A 19,195-nucleotide genomic window follows, 5' to 3' on the forward strand; every position below is an offset into this window, starting at 1 on the left:
CTTTTGTATTCAATATCGACGAAATTTCTGTGTTTCATCGTTGATTTGAAGGTCCAAGGGATACAGTAAACCTGCAATGGTGCATCGGAATCTAATCTGCTGTCCCAGGGAGGGCTCAAAGCACGAACTATTAGAAGAGTTACTCTTCTTGTAAACAAGTCGACATTTATCCTTTTGTATTCAATATCTATGCAATTTCTGTGTTTCATCGTTGATTTGAAGGTCAAAAGGATACAGTAAATATGAGATGGTCCTTCGGAATCTAATACTGCTATCCCAGGAAAGGCTCAAAGCACTAACTATTAGAAGAGTTACTCCTCTTGTAAATAAGTCGACATTTTGACTTTTGTATGCACTATCGATGCAATTTCTGTGTTTCATCGTTGATTTGAATGTCCAAGGGATACAGTAAACCTGCAATGGTGCATCGGAATCTTATACTGCTGTCCCAGGAAAGGCTAAAAGCACGAACTATTAGAAGGGTTACTCATCTTGCAAATAAAATGACATTTTGCATTCTGTATTCAATATCGATGCAATTTCTGTGTTTCATCGTTGATTTCGAGGTCCAAGGGATACAGTATATATGAGATGAAGCTACGCAATCTAAAACTGCTGTCCCAGGAATGGTTCAAACACGAACTATTAGAAGAGTTACTTCTCTTGTAAATAAGTCGAAATCTTTCCTTTTGTATTCAATATCGATTTAAGTTATGTGTTTCATCATAGGTTTTAAGGTCCAAGGGCTACAGTGAACCTGCAATGGTGCATCGGAATCTAATACTGCTGTCCCAGGAAAGGCTAAAGTCACGAAATATTAGAAGAGTTACTTCTCTTGTAAATAAGTCGATATTTTGCCTTTTGTATTCAATATCGATGCAATTTCTGTGTTTCATCGTTGATTTGAAGGTCCAAGGGATACAGTGAACCTGCAATGGTGCATCGGAGTCTAATACTGCTGTCTCAAAAAAGGCTCAAAGCACGAACTATAGAAGAGTTACTCCTCTTATAAACAAGTCGACATTTTGCCTTTTGTATTCAATATCGATGCAATTTCTGTGTTTCATCGTTGATTTGAGGGTCCAAGGGATACAGTAAACCTGCAATGGTGCATCTGAATCTAATACTGCTATCCCAGGATAGGCTAAAAGCACGAACTATTAGAAGAGTTGCTCCTCTTGTAAATCAGTCGACATTTTGCCTTTTGTACTCAATACCGATGCAATTTCTGTGTTTCATCGTTGATTTGAAGGTCCAAGGGATACAGTAAACCTGCAATGGTGCATCGGAATCTAATACTGCTGTCCCAGGGAAGGCTCAAAGCACGAACTATTAGAAGAGTTACTCCTCTTGTAAATAATCCGACATTTTGCCTTTTGTATTCAATATCGATGCAATTTCTGTGTTTCATCGTTGATTTGAAGGTCCAAGGGATACAGTAAACCTCCAATGGTGCAACGGAATGTAATACTGCTTTCCCAGGAAAGGCTCAAAGCACGAACTATTAGAAGAGTTACTCCTCTTGTAAATAAGTCGACATTTCCTTTTGTATTCAATATCGACGAAATTTCTGTGTTTCATCGTTGATTTGAAGGTCCAAGGGATACAGTAAACCTGCAATGGTGCATCGGAATCTAATCTGCTGTCCCAGGAAGGGCTCAAAGCACGAACTATTAGAAGAGTTACTCTTCTTGTAAACAAGTCGACATTTATCCTTTTGTATTCAATATCTATGCAATTTCTGTGTTTCATCGTTGATTTGAAGGTCAAAAGGATACAGTAAATATGAGATGGTGCTTCGGAATCTAATACTGCTATCCCAGGAAAGGCTCAAAGCACTAACTATTAGAAGAGTTACTCCTCTTGTAAATAAGTCGACATTTTGACTTTTGTATTCACTATCGATGCAATTTCTGTGTTTCATCGTTGATTTGAATGTCCAAGGGATACAGTAAACCTGCAATGGTGCATCGGAATCTAATACTGCTGTCCCAGGAAAGGCTAAAAGCACGAACTATTAGAAGGGTTACTCATCTTGCAAATAAAATGACATTTTGCATTCTGTATTCAATATCGATGCAATTTCTGTGTTTCATCGTTGATTTCGAGGTCCAAGGGATACAGTATATATGAGATGAAGCTACGCAATCTAAAACTGCTGTCCCAGGAATGGTTCAAACACGAACTATTAGAAGAGTTACTTCTCTTGTAAATAAGTCGACATCTTTCCTTTTGTATTCAATATCGTTTTAAGTTATGTGTTTCATCATAGATTTTAAGGTCCAAGGGCTACAGTGAACCTGCAATGGTGCATCGGAATCTAATACTGCTGTCCCAGGAAAGGCTAAAGTCACGAAATATTAGAAGAGTTACTTCTCTTGTAAATAAGTCGATATTTTGCCTTTTGTATTCAATATCGATGCAATTTCTGTGTTTCATCGTTGATTTGAAGGTCCAAGGGATACAGTGAACCTGCAATGGTGCATCGGAATCTAATACTGCTGTCTCAAAAAAGGCTCAAAGCACGAACTATAGAAGAGTTACTCCTCTTATAAACAAGTCGACATTTTGCCTTTTGTATTCAATATCGATGCAATTTCTGTGTTTCATCGTTGATTTGAAGGTCCAAGGGATACAGTAAACCTGCAATGGTGCATCTGAATCTAATACTGCTATCCCAGGATAGGCTAAAAGCACGAACTATTAGAAGAGTTGCTCCTCTTGTAAATCAGTCGACATTTTGCCTTTTGTACTCAATACCGATGCAATTTCTGTGTTTCATCGTTGATTTGAAGGTCCAAGGGATACAGTAAACCTGCAATGGTGCATCGGAATCTAATACTGCTGTCCCAGGGAAGGCTCAAAGCACGAACTATTAGAAGAGTTACTCCTCTTGTAAATAATCCGACATTTTGCCTTTTGTATTCAATATCGATGCAATTTCTGTGTTTCATCGTTGATTTGAAGGTCCAAGGGATACAGTAAATATGAGATGGTGCTTCGGAATCTAATACTGCTGCCCTGGAATGGTTCTAACACGAACTATTAGAAGAGTTACTTCTCTTGTAAATAAGTCGACATTTTGCCTTTTGTATTCAATATCGATGTAATTTCTGTGTTTCATCGTTGATTTGAAGGTCCAAGGGATACAGTAAACCTGCAATGGTGCATCGGAATCTAATACTGCTGTCCCAGGAAAGGCTCAAAGCACGAACTATAGAAGAGTTACTCCTCTTATAAACAAGTCGACAATTTGCCTTTTGTATTCAATATAGATGCAATTTCTGTGTTTCATCGTTGATTTGAAGGTCCAAGGGATACAGTAAACCTGCAATGGTGCATCGGAATCTAATACTGCTGTCCCAGGAAAGGCTCAAAGCACGTACTATTAGAAGAAATACTCCTCTTGTAAATAAGTCGACATTTTGCCTTTTGTATTCAATATCGACGAAATTTCTGTGTTTCATCGTTGATTTGAAGGTCCAAGGGATACAGTAAACCTGCAATGGTGCATCGGAATCTAATCTGCTGTCCCAGGAAGGGCACAAAGCACGAACTATTAGAAGAGTTACTCTTCTAGTAAACAAGTCGACATTTATCCTTTTGTATTCAATATCTATGCAATTTCTGTGTTTCATCGTTGATTTGAAGGTCAAAAGGATACAGTAAATATGAGATGGTGCTTCGGAATCTAATACTGCTATCCCAGGAAAGGCTCAAAGCACTAACAATTAGAAGAGTTACTCCTCTTGTAAATAAGTCGACATTTTCACTTTTGTATTCACTATCGATGCAATGTCTGTGTTTCATCGTTGATTTGAATGTCCAAGGGATGCAGTAAACCTCCAATGGTGCATCGGAATCTAATACTGCTGTCCCAGGAAAGGCTAAAAGCACGAACAATTAGAAGGGTTACTCATCTTGCAAGTAAATTGACATTTTGCATTCTGTATTCAATATCGATGCAATTTCTGTGGTTCATCGTTGATTTGAAGGTCCAAGGGATACAGTAAACCTGCAATGGTGCATCGGAATCTAATACTGCTGTCCCAGGAAAGGCTCAAAAAACGAACTATTAGAAGAGTTACTCCTCATGTAAATAAGTCGACATTTTGCCTTTTGTATTTAATATCGATAAAATTTCTGTGTTTCATCGTTGATTTGAAGGTCCAAGGGATACAGTAAACCTGCAATGGTGCATCGGAATCTAATACTGCTGTCCCAGGAAAGGCTCAAAGCACGAACTATTAGAAGAGTTACTCCTCATGTAAATAAGTCGACATTTTGCCTTTTGTATTTAATATCGATGAAATTTCTGTGTTTCATCGTTGATTTGAAGGTCCAAGGGATACAGTAAACCTGCAATGGTGCATCGGAATCTAATACTGCTGTCCCAGGAAAGGCTCAAAGCACGAATTATTAGAAGAGTTACTCCTCTTATAAGTAAGTCGACATTTTGCCTTTTGTATTCAATATCGATGCAATTTCTGTGTTTCATCGTTGATTTGAAGGTCCAAGGGATACAGTAAATATGAGATGGTGCTTCGGAATCTAATACTGCTGTCCCAGGAATGGTTCAAAACACGAACTATTAGAAGAGTTACTTCTCTTGTAAATAAGTCGACATTTTGCCTTTTGTATTCAATATCGATGCAATTTCTGTGTTTCATCGTTGATTTGAAGGTCCAAGGGATACAGTAAACCTGCAATGGTGCATCGGAATCTAATACTGCTGTCCCAGGAAAGGCTCAAAGCACGAACTATAGAAGAGTTACCCCTCTTATAAACAAGTCAACATTTTGCCTTTTGTATTCAATATAGATGCAATTTCTGTGTTTCATCTTTGATTTGAAGGTCCAAGGGATACAGTAAACCTGCAATGGTGCATCGGAATCTAATACTGCTGTCCCAGGAAAGGCTCAAGGCACGAACTATTAGAAGAGTTACTCCTCTTGTAAATAAGTCGACATTTTGCCTTTTGTATTCAATATCGACGAAATTTCTGTGTTTCATCGTTGATTTGAAGGTCCAAGGGATACAGTAAACCTGCAATGGTACATCGGAATCAAATACTACTGTCCCAGGAAAGGCTAAAAGCACGAACTATTAGAAGAGTTGCTCCTCTTGTAAATAAGTCGACATTTTGCCTTTTGTATTCAATACCGATGCAATTTCTGTGTTTCATCGTTGATTTGAAGGTCCAAGGGATACAGTAAAGCTGCAATGGTGCATCGGAATCTAATACTGCTGTCCCAGGAAAGGCTAAAAGCACGAACTATTAGAAGAGTTACTCCTCTTGTAAATAAGTCGACATTTCCTTTTGTATTCAATATCGACGAAATTTCTGTGTTTCATCGTTGATTTGAAGGTCCAAGGGATACAGTAAACCTGCAATGGTGCATCGGAATCTAATCTGCTGTCCCAGGAAGGGCTCAAAGCACGAACTATTAGAAGAGTTACTCTTCTTGTAAACAAGTCGACATTTATCCTTTTGTATTCAATATCTATGCAATTTCTGTGTTTCATCGTTGATTTGAAGGTCAAAAGGATACAGTAAATATGAGATGGTGCTTCGGAATCTAATACTGCTATCCCAGGAAAGGCTCAAAGCACTAACTATTAGAAGAGTTACTCCTCTTGTAAATAAGTCGACATTTTGACTTTTGTATTCACTATCGATGCAATTTCTGTGTTTCATCGTTGATTTGAATGTCCAAGGGATACAGTAAACCTGCAATGGTGCATCGGAATCTAATACTGCTGTCCCAGGAAAGGCTAAAAGCACGAACTATTAGAAGGGTTACTTCTCTTGTAAATAAGTCGACATCTTTCCTTTTGTATTCAATATCGATTTAAGTTATGTGTTTCATCATAGATTTTAAGGTCCAAGGGCTACAGTGAACCTGCAATGGTGCATCGGAATCTAATACTGCTGTCCCAGGAAAGGCTAAAGTCACGAAATATTAGAAGAGTTACTTCTCTTGTAAATAAGTCGATATTTTGCCTTTTGTATTCAATATCGATGCAATTTCTGTGTTTCATCGTTGATTTGAAGGTCCAAGGGATACAGTGAACCTGCAATGGTGCATCGGAATCTAATACTGCTGTCTCAAAAAAGGCTCAAAGCACGAACTATAGAAGAGTTACTCCTCTTATAAACAAGTCGACATTTTGCCTTTTGTATTCAATATCGATGCAATTTCTGTGTTTCATCGTTGATTTGAAGGTCCAAGGGATACAGTAAACCTGCAATGGTGCATCTGAATCTAATACTGCTATCCCAGGATAGGCTAAAAGCACGAACTATTAGAAGAGTTGCTCCTCTTGTAAATCAGTCGACATTTTGCCTTTTGTACTCAATACCGATGCAATTTCTGTGTTTCATCGTTGATTTGAAGGTCCAAGGGATACAGTAAACCTGCAATGGTGCATCGGAATCTAATACTGCTGTCCCAGGGAAGGCTCAAAGCACGAACTATTAGAAGAGTTACTCCTCTTGTAAATAATCCGACATTTTGCCTTTTGTATTCAATATCGATGCAATTTCTGTGTTTCATCGTTGATTTGAAGGTCCAAGGGATACAGTAAATATGAGATGGTGCTTCGGAATCTAATACTGCTGCCCTGGAATGGTTCTAACACGAACTATTAGAAGAGTTACTTCTCTTGTAAATAAGTCGACATTTTGCCTTTTGTATTCAATATCGATGTAATGTCTGTGTTTCATCGTTGATTTGAAGGTCCAAGGGATACAGTAAACCTGCAATGGTGCATCGGAATCTAATACTGCTGTCCCAGGAAAGGCTCAAAGCACGAACTATAGAAGAGTTACTCCTCTTATAAACAAGTCGACAATTTGCCTTTTGTATTCAATATAGATGCAATTTCTGTGTTTCATCGTTGATTTGAAGGTCCAAGGGATACAGTAAACCTGCAATGGTGCATCGGAATCTAATACTGCTGTCCCAGGAAAGGCTCAAAGCACGAACTATTAGAAGAAATACTCCTCTTGTAAATAAGTCGACATTTTGCCTTTTGTATTCAATATCGACGAAATTTCTGTGTTTCATCGTTGATTTGAAGGTCCAAGGGATACAGTAAACCTGCAATGGTGCATCGGAATCTAATCTGCTGTCCCAGGAAGGGCACAAAGCACGAACTATTAGAAGAGTTACTCTTCTAGTAAACAAGTCGACATTTATCCTTTTGTATTCAATATCTATGCAATTTCTGTGTTTCATCGTTGATTTGAAGGTCAAAAGGATACAGTAAATATGAGATGGTGCTTCGGAATCTAATACTGCTATCCCAGGAAAGGCTCAAAGCACTAACAATTAGAAGAGTTACTCCTCTTGTAAATAAGTCGACATTTTCACTTTTGTATTCACTATCGATGCAATTTCTGTGTTTCATCGTTGATTTGAATGTCCAAGGGATGCAGTAAACCTCCAATGGTGCATCGGAATCTAATACTGCTGTCCCAGGAAAGGCTAAAAGCACGAACAATTAGAAGGGTTACTCATCTTGCAAGTAAATTGACATTTTGCATTCTGTATTCAATATCGATGCAATTTCTGTGGTTCATCGTTGATTTGAAGGTCCAAGGGATACAGTAAACCTGCAATGGTGCATCGGAATCTAATACTGCTGTCCCAGGAAAGGCTCAAAAAACGAACTATTAGAAGAGTTACTCCTCATGTAAATAAGTCGACATTTTGCCTTTTGTATTTAATATCGATAAAATTTCTGTGTTTCATCGTTGATTTGAAGGTCCAAGGGATACAGTAAACCTGCAATGGTGCATCGGAATCTAATACTGCTGTCCCAGGAAAGGCTCAAAGCACGAACTATTAGAAGAGTTACTCCTCATGTAAATAAGTCGACATTTTGCCTTTTGTATTTAATATCGATGAAATTTCTGTGTTTCATCGTTGATTTGAAGGTCCAAGGGATACAGTAAACCTGCAATGGTGCATCGGAATCTAATACTGCTGTCCCAGGAAAGGCTCAAAGCACGAATTATTAGAAGAGTTACTCCTCTTATAAGTAAGTCGACATTTTGCCTTTTGTATTCAATATCGATGCAATTTCTGTGTTTCATCGTTGATTTGATGGTCCAAGGGATACAGTAAATATGAGATGGTGCTTCGGAATCTAATACTGCTGTCCCAGGAATGGTTCAAAACACGAACTATTAGAAGAGTTACTTCTCTTGTAAATAAGTCGACATTTTGCCTTTTGTATTCAATATCGATGCAATTTCTGTGTTTCATCGTTGATTTGAAGGTCCAAGGGATACAGTAAACCTGCAATGGTGCATCGGAATCTAATACTGCTGTCCCAGGAAAGGCTCAAAGCACGAACTATAGAAGAGTTACCCCTCTTATAAACAAGTCAACATTTTGCCTTTTGTATTCAATATAGATGCAATTTCTGTGTTTCATCTTTGATTTGAAGGTCCAAGGGATACAGTAAACCTGCAATGGTGCATCGGAATCTAATACTGCTGTCCCAGGAAAGGCTCAAGGCACGAACTATTAGAAGAGTTACTCCTCTTGTAAATAAGTCGACATTTTGCCTTTTGTATTCAATATCGACGAAATTTCTGTGTTTCATCGTTGATTTGAAGGTCCAAGGGATACAGTAAACCTGCAATGGTACATCGGAATCAAATACTACTGTCCCAGGAAAGGCTAAAAGCACGAACTATTAGAAGAGTTGCTCCTCTTGTAAATAAGTCGAAATTTTGCCTTTTGTATTCAATACCGATGCAATTTCTGTGTTTCATCGTTGATTTGAAGGTCCAAGGGATACAGTAAAGCTGCAATGGTGCATCGGAATCTAATACTGCTGTCCCAGGAAAGGCTAAAAGCACGAACTATTAGAAGAGTTACTCCTCTTGTAAATAAGTCGACATTTCCTTTTGTATTCAATATCGACGAAATTTATGTGTTTCATCGTTGATTTGAAGGTCCAAGGGATACAGTAAACCTGCAATGGTGCATCGGAATCTAATCTGCTGTCCCAGGAAGGGCTCAAAGCACGAACTATTAGAAGAGTTACTCTTCTTGTAAACAAGTCGACATTTATCCTTTTGTATTCAATATCTATGCAATTTCTGTGTTTCATCGTTGATTTGAAGGTCAAAAGGATACAGTAAATATGAGATGGTGCTTCGGAATCTAATACTGCTATCCCAGGAAAGGCTCAAAGCACTAACTATTAGAAGAGTTACTCCTCTTGTAAATAAGTCGACATTTTGACTTTTGTATTCACTATCGATGCAATTTCTGTGTTTCATCGTTGATTTGAATGTCCAAGGGATACAGTAAACCTGCAATGGTGCATCGGAATCTTATACTGCTGTCCCAGGAAAGGCTAAAAGCACGAACTATTAGAAGGGTTACTCATCTTGCAAATAAAATGACATTTTGCATTCTGTATTCAATATCGATGCAATTTCTGTGTTTCATCGTTGATTTCGAGGTCCAAGGGATACAGTATATATGAGATGAAGCTACGCAATCTAAAACTGCTGTCCCAGGAATGGTTCAAACACGAACTATTAGAAGAGTTACTTCTCTTGTAAATAAGTCGAAATCTTTCCTTTTGTATTCAATATCGATTTAAGTTATGTGTTTCATCATAGATTTTAAGGTCCAAGGGCTACAGTGAACCTGCAATGGTGCATCGGAATCTAATACTGCTGTCCCAGGAAAGGCTAAAGTCACGAAATATTAGAAGAGTTACTTCTCTTGTAAATAAGTCGATATTTTGCCTTTTGTATTCAATATCGATGCAATTTCTGTGTTTCATCGTTGATTTGAAGGTCCAAGGGATACAGTGAACCTGCAATGGTGCATCGGAATCTAATACTGCTGTCTCAAAAAAGGCTCAAAGCACGAACTATAGAAGAGTTACTCCTCTTATAAACAAGTCGACATTTTGCCTTTTGTATTCAATATCGATGCAATTTCTGTGTTTCATCGTTGATTTGAAGGTCCAAGGGATACAGTAAACCTGCAATGGTGCATCTGAATCTAATACTGCTATCCCAGGATAGGCTAAAAGCACGAACTATTAGAAGAGTTGCTCCTCTTGTAAATCAGTCGACATTTTGCCTTTTGTACTCAATACCGATGCAATTTCTGTGTTTCATCGTTGATTTGAAGGTCCAAGGGATACAGTAAACCTGCAATGGTGCATCGGAATCTAATACTGCTGTCCCAGGGAAGGCTCAAAGCACGAACTATTAGAAGAGTTACTCCTCTTGTAAATAATCCGACATTTTGCCTTTTGTATTCAATATCGATGCAATTTCTGTGTTTCATCGTTGATTTGAAGGTCCAAGGGATACAGTAAATATGAGATGGTGCTTCGGAATCTAATACTGCTGCCCTGGAATGGTTCTAACACGAACTATTAGAAGAGTTACTTCTCTTGTAAATAAGTCGACATTTTGCCTTTTGTATTCAATATCGATGTAATTTCTGTGTTTCATCGTTGATTTGAAGGTCCAAGGGATACAGTAAACCTGCAATGGTGCATCGGAATCTAATACTGCTGTCCCAGGAAAGGCTCAAAGCACGAACTATAGAAGAGTTACTCCTCTTATAAACAAGTCGACAATTTGCCTTTTGTATTCAATATAGATGCAATTTCTGTGTTTCATCGTTGATTTGAAGGTCCAAGGGATACAGTAAACCTGCAATGGTGCATCGGAATCTAATACTGCTGTCCCAGGAAAGGCTCAAATCACGAATTATTAGAACAGTTACTCCTCTTATAAATAATTCGAAATTTTGCCTTTTGTATTCAATATCGATGCAATTTCTGTGTTTCATCGTTGATTTGGAGGTCCAAGAGATACAGTAAATATGAGATGAAGCTTCGGAATCTAAAACTGCTGTCCCAGGAACGGTTCAAACACGAACTATTAGAAGAGTTACTCCTCACGTAAATAAGTCGACATTTTTCCTTTTGTATTCAATATCGATTTAAGTTATGTGTTTCATCATTGATTTTAACGTCCAAGGGCTACAGTGAACCTGCAATGGTGCATCGGAATCTAATACTGCTGTCCCAAAAAAGGCTCAAAGCACGTACTATAGAAGAGTTACTCCTCTTATAAACAAGTCGACATTTTGCCTTTTGTATTCAATATCGATGCAATTTCTGTGTTTCATCGTTGATTTGTAAGTCGAAGGGATACAGTAAACCTGCAATGGTGCATCGGAATATAATACTGCTATCCCAGGATAGGCTAAATGCACGAACTATTAGAAGAGTTGCTCCTCTTGCAAATAAGTCGACATTTTGCCTTTTGTATTCAATACCGATGCAATTTCTGTGTTTCATCGTTGATTTGAAGGTCCAAGGGATACAGTAAACCTGCAATGGTGCATCGGAATCTAATACTGCTGTCCCAGGGAAGGCTCAAAGCACGAACTATTAGAAGAGTTACTCCTCACGTAAATAAGTCGACATTTTGCCTTTTGTATTTAATATCGATGCAATTTCAGTGTTTCATCGTTGATTTGAAGGTCCAAGGGATACAGTAAACCTGCAATGGTGCATCGGAATCTAATACTGCTGTCCCAGGAAAGGCTCAAAGCGCGAACTATTAGAAGATTTTCTCCTCTTGTAAATAAGTCGACATTTTGCCTTTTGTATTCAATATCGATGCAATTTCTGTGTTTCATCGTTGATTTGAAGGTCCAAGGGATACAGTAATCCTGCAATGGTGCATCGGAATCTAATACTGCTGTCCCAGGAATGGGTCGAAGCACGAACTATTAGAAGAGTTACTCCTCTTGTAAATAAGTCGACATTTTGCCTTTTGTATTCAATATCGATGCAATTTATGTGTTTCATCGTTGATTTGAAGGTCCAAGGGATACAGTAAATATGAGATGGTGCTTCGGAATCTAATACTGCTGTCCCAGGAATGGTTCAAAACACGAACTATTAGAAGAGTTACTTCTCTTGTAAATAAGTCGACATTTTGCCTTTTGTATTCAATATCGATGCAATTTCTGTGTTTCTACGTTGATTTGAAGGTCCAAGGGATACAGTAAGCCTGCAATGGTGCATCGGAATCTAATACTGCTGACACAGGAATGGCTAAAAGCACGAACTATTAGAAGAGTTACTCCTCTTGTAAATAAGCCGACATTTTGCCTTTTGTATTCAATCTCGATGCAATTTCTGTGTTTCATCGTTGATTTGAAGGTCCAAGGGATACAGTAAACCTGCAATGGTGCATCGGAATCTAATACTGCTGTCCCAGGAAAGGCTCAAAGCACGAACTATTAGAAGAGTTACTCCTCATGCAAATAAGTCGACATTTTGCCTTTTGTATTTAATGTCGATGAAATTTCTGTGTTTCATCGTTGATTTGAAGGTCCAAGGGATACAGTAAACCTGCAATGGTGCATCGGAATCTAATACTGCTGTTTCAGGAAAGGCTCAAAGCACGAATTATTAGAACAGTTACTCCTCTTATAAATAAGTCGACATTTTGCCTTTTGTATTCAATATCGATGCAATTTCTGTGTTTCATCATTGATTTGAAGGTCCAAGGGATACAGCAAATATGAGATGGTGCTTCGGAATCTAATACTGCTGTCCCTCAAATGGTTCAAACACTAACTATTATAAGAGTTACTTCTCTTGTAAATAAGTCGACATTTTGCCTTTTGTATTCAATATCGATTCAATTTATGTGTTTCATCGTTGATTTGAATTTCCAAGGGATACAGTAAACCTGCAATGGTGCATCGGAATCTACTACTGCTGTCCCAGGAAAGGCTCAAAGCACGAACCATAGAAGAGTTACTCCTCTTATAAACAAGTCGACATTTTGCCTTTTGTATTCAATATCGATGCAATTTCTGTGTTTCATCGTTGATTTGAAGGTCCAAGGGATACAGTAAACTTGCAATGGTGCATCGGAATCTAATACTGAGGTCCCAGGAAAGGCTCAAAGCACGAACTATTAGAAGAGTTACTCCTCATGTAAATTAGTCGACATTTTGCCTTTTGTATTCAATATCGATGTAATTTCTGTGTTTCATCGTTGATTCGGAGGTCCAAGGGATACAGTAAATATGAGATGAAGCTTCGGAATCTAAAACTGCTGTCCCAGGAATGGTTCAAACACGAACTATTAGAAGAGTTACTTCTCTTGTAAATAAGTCGACATTTTGCCTTTTGTATTCAATATCGATTTAAGTTATGTGTTTCATCATTGATTTTAAGGTCCGAGGGCTACAGTGAACCTGCAAAGGTGCATCGGTATCTAATACGGCTGTCCCAGGAAAGGCTAAAGTCACGCACTATTAGAAGAGTTACTTCTCTTGTAAATAAGTCGATATTTTGCATTTGTATTCAATATCGTTGCAATTTCTGTGTTTCATCGTTGATTTGAAGGTCCAAGGGATACAGTAAACCTGCAATGGTGCATCGGAATCTAATACTGTTGTCCCAAAAATGGCTCAAAGGACGAACTATAGAAGAGTTACTCCTCTTATAAACAAGTCGACATTTTGCCTTTTGTATTCAATACCGATGCAATTTCTGTGTTTCATCGTTGATTTGAAGGTCCAAGGGATACAGTAAACCTGCAATGGTGCATCGGAATCTAATACTGCTGTCCCAGGGAAGGCTCAAAGCACGAACTATTAGAAGAGTTACTCCTCTTGTAAATAATCGGACATTTTGCCTTTTGTATTCAATATCGATGCAATTTCTGTGTTTCATCGTTGATTTGAAGGTCCAAGGGATACAGTAAACCTCCAATGGTGCATCGGAATGTAATACTGCTGTCCCAGGAAAGGCTCACATCACGAACTATTAGAAGAGTTACTCCTCATGTAAATAAGTCAACATTTAGCCTTTTGTATATAATATCGATGCAATTTCTCTGTTTCATCGTTGATTTGAAGGTCCAAGGGATACAGTAAACCTGCAATGGTGCATCGGAATCTAATACTGCTGTCCCAGGAAAGGCTCAAAGCGCGAACTATTAGAAGATTTAATCCTCTTGTAAATAAGTCGACATTTTGCCTTTTGTATTCAATATCGATGCAATTTCTGTGTTTCATCGTTGATTTGAAGGTCCAAGGGATACAGTAATCCTGCAATGGTGCATCGGAATCTAATACTGCTGTCCCAGCAAAGAGTCGAAGCACGAACTATTAGAAGAGTTACTCCTCTTATAAATAAGTCGACATTTTGCCTTTTGTATTCAATATCGATGCAATTTCTGTGTTTCATCGTTGATTTGAAGGTCCAAGGGATACAGTAAATATGAGATGGTGCTTCGGAATCTAATACTGCTGTCCCAGGAATGGTTCAAAACACGAACTATTAGAAGAGTTACTTCTCTTGTAAATAAGTCGACATTTTGCCTTTTGTATTCAATATCGATGCAATTTCTGTGTTTCTACGTTGATTTGAAGGTCCAAGGGATACAGTAAACCTGCAATGGTGCATCGGAATCTAATACTGCTGTCCCAGGAAAGGCTAAAAGCACGAACTATTAGAAGAGTTGCTCCTCTTGTAAATAAGTCGACATTTTGCCTTTTGTATTCAATACCGATGCAATTTCTGTGTTTCATCGTTGATTTGAAGGTCCAAGGGATACAGTAAACCTGCAATGGTGCATCGGAATCTAATACTGCTCTCCCAGGAAAGGCTAAAAGCACGAACTATTAGAAGAGTTACTCCTCTTGTAAATAAGTCGACATTTTGCCTTTTGTATTCAATATCGATGCAATTTCTGTGTTTCATCGTTGATTTGAAGGTCCAAGGGATACAGTAAACCTGCAATGTTGCATCGGAATCTAATCTGCTGTCCCAGGAAGGGCTCAAAGCACGAACTATTAGAAGAGTTACTCTTCTTGTAAACAAGTCGACATTTAGCCTATTGTATTCAATATCGATGCAATTTCTGTGTTTCATCGTTGATTTGAAGGTCAAAGGGATACAGTAAATATGAGATGGTGCTGCGGAATCTAATACTGCTGTCCCAGGAAAGGCTAAAAGCACGAACTATTAGAAGGGTTACTCATCTTGCAAGTAAATTGACATTTTGCATTCTGTATTCAATATCGATGCAATTTCTGTGGTTCATCGTTGATTTAGAGGTCCAAGGGATACAGTAAACCTGCAATGGTACATCGGAATCTAATACTGCTGACCCAGGAATGGCTAAAAGCACGAACTATTAGAAGAGTTACTCCTCTTGTAAATAAGCCGACATTTTGCCTTTTGTATTAAATATCGATGCAATTTCTGTGTTTCATCGTTGATTTGAAGGTCCAAGGGATACAGTAAACCTGCAATGGTGCATCGGAATCTAGTACTGCTGTCCCAGGAAAGGCTCAAAGCACGAACTATTAGAAGAGTTACTCCTCATGTAAATAAGTCTACATTTTGCCTTTTGTATTTAATATCGATGAAATTTCTGTGTTTCATCGTTGATTTGAAGGTCCAAGGGATACAGTAAACCTGCAATGGTGCATCGGAATCTAATACTGCTGTCCCAGGAAAGGCTCAAAGCACGAATTATTAGAACAGTTACTCCTCTTATAAATAAGTCGACATTTTGCCTTTTGTTTTCAATATCGATGCAATATCTGTGTTTCATCGTTGATTTGGAGGTCCAAGGGATACAGCAAATATGAGATGAAGCTACAGAATCTAAAACTGCTGTCCCAGGAATGGTTCAAACACGAACTATTAGAAGAGTTACTTCTCTTGTAAATAAGTCGACATTTTTCTTTTTGTATTCAATATCGATTTAAGTTATGTGTTTCATCATTGATTTTAAGGTCCAAGGGCTACAGTGAACCGGCAATGGTGCATCGGAATCTAATACTGCTGTCCCAGGAAAGGCTAAAGTCACGAACTATTAGATGAGTTACTTCTCTTGTAAATAAGTTGATATTTTGCCTTTTGTATTCAATACCGATGCAATTTCTGTGTTTCATCGTTGATTTGAAGGTCCAAGGGATACAGTAAACCTGCAATGGTGCATCGGAATCTAATACTGCTGTCCCAGGGAAGGCTCAAAGCACGAACTATAGAAGAGTTACTCCTCTTATAAACAAGTCGACATTTTGCCTTTTGTATTCAATATCGATGCAATTTCTGTGTTTCATCGTTGATTTGAAGGTCCAAGGGATACAGTAAACCTCCATTGGTGCAACGGAATGTAATACTGCTGTCCCAGGAAAGGCTCAAAGCACGAACTATTAGAAGAGTTACTCCTCACGTAAATAAGTCGACATTTTGCCTTTTGTATTCAATATCGATGCAATTTCTGTGTTTCATCGTTGATTTGAAGGTCCAAGGGATACAGTAAACCTGCAATGGTGCATCGGAATCTAATACTGCTGTCCCAGGAAAGGCTAAAAGCACGAACTATTATAAGAGATGCTCCACTTGTAAATAAGTCGACATTTTGCCTTTTGTATTCAATACCGATGCAATTTCTGTGTTTCATCGTTGATTTGAAGGTCCAAGGGATACAGTAAACCTGCAATGGTGCATCGGAATCTAATACTGCTGTCCCAGGAAAGGCTAAAAGCACGAACTATTAGAAGAGTTACTCCTCTTGTAAAGAAGTCAACATTTTGCCTTTTGTATTCAATATCGACGAAATTTCTGTGTTTCATCGTTGATTTGAAGGTCCAAGGGATACAGTAAACCTGCAATGGCGCATCGGAATCTAATCTGCTGTCCCAGGAAGGGCTCAAAGCACGAACTGTTAGAAGCGTTACTCTTCTTGTAAACAAGTCGACATTTAGCCTTTTGTATTCAATATCGATGCAATTTCTGTGTTTCATCGTTGATTTGAAGGTCAAAGGGATACAGTAAATATGAGATGGTGCTTCGGAATTTAATACTGCTATCCCAGGAAAGGCTCAAAGCACGAACTATTAGCAGAGTTACTCCTCTTCTAAATAAGTCGACATTTTGACTTTTGTATTCACTATCGATGCAATTTCTGTGTTTCATCGTTGATTTGAATGTCCAAGGGATACAATAAACCTGCAATGGTGCATCAGAATCTAATACTGCTGTCCCAGGAAAGGCTAAAAGCACGAACTATTAGAAGGGTTACTCATCTTGCAAGTAAATTGACATTTTGCATTCTGTATTCAATATCGATGAAATTTCTGTGGTTCATCGTTGATTTGAAGGTCCAAGGGATACAGTAAACCTGCAATGGTGCATCGGAATCTAATACTGCTGTCCCAGGAAAGGCTCAAAGCACGAATTATTAGAACAGTTACTCCTCTTATAAATAAGTCGACATTTTGCCTTTTGTTTTCAATATCGATGCAATATCTGTGTTTCATCGTTGATTTGGAGGTCCAAGGGATACAGCAAATATGAGATGAAGCTACAGAATCTAAAACTGCTGTCCCAGGAATGGTTCAAACACGAACTATTAGAAGAGTTACTTCTCTTATAAATAAGTCGACATTTTTCTTTTTGTATTCAATATCGATTTAAGTTATGTGTTTCATCATTGATTTTAAGGTCCAAGGGCTACAGTGAACCGGCAATGGTGCATCGGAATCTAATACTGCTGTCCCAGGAAAGGCTAAAGTCACGAACTATTAGATGAGTTACTTCTCTTGTAAATAAGTTGATATTTTGCCTTTTGTATTCAATAACGATGCAATTTCTGTGTTTCATCGTTGATTTGAAGGTCCAAGGGATACAGTAAACCTGCAATGGTGCATCGGAATCTAATACTGCTGTCCCAGGGAAGGCTCAAAGCACGAACTATAGAAGAGTTACTCCTCTTATAAACAAGTCGACATTTTGCCTTTTGTATTCAATATCGATGCAATTTCTGTGTTTCATCGTTGATTTGAAGGTCCAAGGGATACAGTAAACCTCCATTGGTGCAACGGAATGTAATACTGCTGTCCCAGGAAAGGCTCAAAGCACGAACTATTAGAAGAGTTACTCCTCACGTAAATAAGTCGACATTTTGCCTTTTGTATTCAATATCGATGCAATTTCTGTGTTTCATCGTTGATTTGAAGGTCCAAGGGATACAGTAAACCTGCAATGGTGCATCGGAATCTAATACTGCTGTCCCAGGAAAGGCTAAAAGCACTTACTATTATAAGAGTTGCTCCACTTGTAAATAAGTCGACATTTTGCCTTTTGTATTCAATACCGATTCAATTTCTGTGTTTCATCGTTGATTTGAAGGTCCAAGGGATACAGTAAACCTGCAATGGTGCATCGGAATCTAATACTGCTGTCCCAGGAAAGGCTCAAAGCACGAACTATTAGAAGAAATACTCCTCACGTAAATAAGTCGACAATTTGCGTTTTGTATTTAATATCGATGCAATTTCTGTGTTTCATCGTTGATTTGCAGGTCCAAGGGATACAGTAAACCTGCAATGGTGCATCGGAATCTAATACTGCTGTCCCAGGAAAGGCTCAAACCGCGAACTATTAGAAGATTTACTCCTCTTGTAAATAAGTCGACATTTTGCCTTTTGTATTCAATATCGATGCAATTTCTGTGTTTCATCGTTGATTTGAAGGTCCAAGGGATACAGTAATCCTGCAATGGTGCATCGGAATCTAATACTGCTGTCCCAGGAAAGGCTCGAAGCACGAACTATTACAAGAGTTACTCCTCTTATAAATAAGTCGACATTTTGCCTTTTGTATTCAATATCGATGCAATTTCTGTATTTCATCGTTGATTTGAAGGTCCAAGGGATACAGTAAACCTGCAATGGTGCATCGGAATCTAATACTGCTGTCCCAGGAATGGCTAAAAGCACGAACTATTAGAAGAGTTACTCCTCTTGTAAATAAGTCGACATTTTGCCTTTGTATTTAATATCGATGCAATTTCTGTGTTTCATCGTTGATTTGAAGGTCCAAGGCATACAGTAAACCTGCAAAGGTGCACCGGAATCTAATACTGCTGTCCCAGGAAATCTAAAAGCACGAACTATTGTAAGAGTTACTCCTCTTGTAAATAAGTCGACATTTTTCCTTTTGTATTCAATACCGATGCAATTTCTGTGTTTCATCGTTGATTTGAAGTTCCAAGGGATACAGTAAACCTGCAATGGTGCATCGGAATCTAATACTGCTGTGCCAGGGAAGGCTCAAAGCACGAACTATTAGAAGAGTTACTCCT

Source organism: Schistocerca cancellata, chromosome 8, assembly GCF_023864275.1.
Source record: "Schistocerca cancellata isolate TAMUIC-IGC-003103 chromosome 8, iqSchCanc2.1, whole genome shotgun sequence".
Lineage (NCBI taxonomy): Eukaryota > Metazoa > Arthropoda > Insecta > Orthoptera > Acrididae > Schistocerca > Schistocerca cancellata.